The sequence below is a fragment of the Gavialis gangeticus genome, unplaced genomic scaffold, assembly GCF_001723915.1.
Source record: "Gavialis gangeticus isolate Ggan-Ray unplaced genomic scaffold, GavGan_comp1, whole genome shotgun sequence".
Lineage (NCBI taxonomy): Eukaryota > Metazoa > Chordata > Crocodylia > Gavialidae > Gavialis > Gavialis gangeticus.
The window spans coordinates 26,746,877-26,749,385 of NW_017729011.1; positions in this window are offsets into that span (position 1 = coordinate 26,746,877).

Consider the following 2,509-nt stretch of genomic DNA (forward strand, 5'->3'; position numbering starts at 1 on the left):
TCATCCTGGTCTGTCACTTTTTACATTAAAGAAATAATGCATGCCTGGACAGAGGTGTAGCAGGCTTATTCAGTGCCTGGCATGGGGGTATGCTTATTCAGTGCCTGGTAAATGTGGGCAGGGGTGGAAGGGAAGTCTTATGTTCTCTGGCTTTCTCCACAGGGAAGGCAGCGGCTGCTGCCGTAGCCAGTGCGGCTGCCCAGTGGTGCAGGTCCTGAGAGCAGTCCTTGAGTCCCCGTTTTCTCCCCCCACCCTACATCTGTTACTGAGCATAGGGCTGCATCTACTGGAGCATGATTTCACTCGCCCGCTGCTGCTCGGGTGCACTTCTGTGCTGAGCAGGTCTGTGCTGCTCAGATCCTGTAGCCACGCAGGGCAGGGCTGCCCTTGCCATGGTAGACTCCTGGGCAGGATTCTGGTACACCCTCATAGTCGGGGCCTGGGGCTGATGACCCACTCGCCCTCCACTAGCTAAGTTAATGTGTGTGGGTACATGGATTGAGTATGGAAACTCCACGAGGAAGTGTGTCATTTATATATTTAGTCCCTTGCACTGTGTTTCTATAATGTACTTTGGATGCATGAAATCAAAATATATAGGACTTGATTTTGAATGTTAATTAAATGTGTGAATTTTCTGGCAGTAACTTTTTGTAGTGCAGTGGATTTTTAAATATGTAAGATTGGCATTGTCCTACCTACTTTGTACTAACCGTATCACAAAGGCTTTTAGTTAAGTACAGTTAATTTAGGTAATTTTGACCTGGAAGAAACTCTTGTTCAAGAAAATCAGTATTTTAATAAAATGCTGGTTTTCTTTTCTACATAAAAAATGTGCAAGACTGAGGGCCAGAGTCTCTTGTATAGCACATGTGTTTCATGCCATACTGTTTCCAGATCCTGTCCATACTTTAGTGAGGACCTGAGAAGATCATCCTGATGAAGAAGGATCCTTCTGTGGAGTAGACCTGATCTGAAGGCCCTATAGTCATTCTCTTCTCTCTTGACAAGAGGTGTCACTGAAGGAATGAGGGCTTGGTAGGGATGCCCTTAGCTGTGTTCCTGTGTGGTTGCAGTTTTGACTCTGTGCAGGGTTAGGAGTAGCTGCAGGAGCAAAGGGAAGTTTTCTGTTGGCTTTTTAGTCTCCCAGCTTGCTTAAATGAAAGTGAGGATCTGACCCTAAAACTCTGCAGCGATCGTAGAAGCCAAAGTCATTGTCTTAAATGAAAGCACATCTAAGAATTCCTCTTGTGTTATGAGTCTGGTACCAACAACCTGGGATTGCAATAATATGACGCTTCAGATTCTTACAAATGAGAGCAGTGAGCGCTTGAATCTTTCAAAGTTAGGAGGAGGTATTTGTGAACATCTATTACAGTTTCTTTAAGCTTATTCCTATACTTTTGTCAGAACTGGCATGCTGTATCCAGTTTGAGACTTATGGTTCCATTTTTTTCTGCAAAAGTGTCAGGTTGCAGCTGATGACAATCTGATTGTTTTAATTGCAGCTCAGACAAAATTTATAGCAAAAGTTTTTTTTATACATTTATTACAGTAATAACCACATTGTTATAACTTCTTTTGTCTAGAGGTCTCTTTCTGATGACTGAAAAATTGTGTAAGTGAAGGTATCTTGATTTTTTTTTTTTTCTTGCATTTAAATTTGAGTTAGAATGAGTGTAACTTGCATGGTGCACGGTCTTTAAAGACAGGTATATATCAGCAAGCAAATGAAATTAAACAGGTGCAGACTTAGAAGCAGAAATTAATATGAGGTTGGCAAGTGTATGGCTGCATTGAGCAGTTACATGATGCTTCATTGCTGTTACCACGTGATGGCATTAAAATGAAATACTAAGCATGTTGCATCACCTCCTATTTTCAGTTTTGTTTTGGTTTTTTTTTTTTTAATTGAGCCATGATCTTTGATAGTATGTAATTTGGAGTGTTTAAATTTGGCTTACTTGACTTTAAAATTACTTATCAAGAAATTGATAACGTTGATATTTGTATGTTTAAGAAACTCCTGTTATCTGAAATAGCTTGTCGTAAGAAATGGGGTCATAAAAGATAAACAATTGAACATCAGCTTTTTCTGCAACTGGATTACCATGGTGAGGGCAACAGTATAAAGCCCAGCGAAAGACAGTGTGAAGAAGTAGCTACAAGGACAGATATAATCTTTGACTGTATATAAAACTCTAGTAGGAATAAGGAAGCCTCTGTCTGCAGCATTAGTGAAACCAGCACTGGTATGCTGTGTCCAGTTTTGGGGTGGTTTCATAGTTTCTAAGGTCGGAAGGGACCTGAGCAGATCATCTAGTCCGACCCCCTGCCATGGCAGGAAGAGCACGGGGGTCAAATGACCCCAGTAAGGTGGTCATCCAACCTCCTCTTAAAAACCCCCAGGGTGGGAGCCTGCACCACCTCACTTGGAAGCTGGTTCCAGACCCTAGCCGCCCTGACCGTGAAGTAGCGCCTCCTGATGTCCAACTTAAACCTTCCCTCC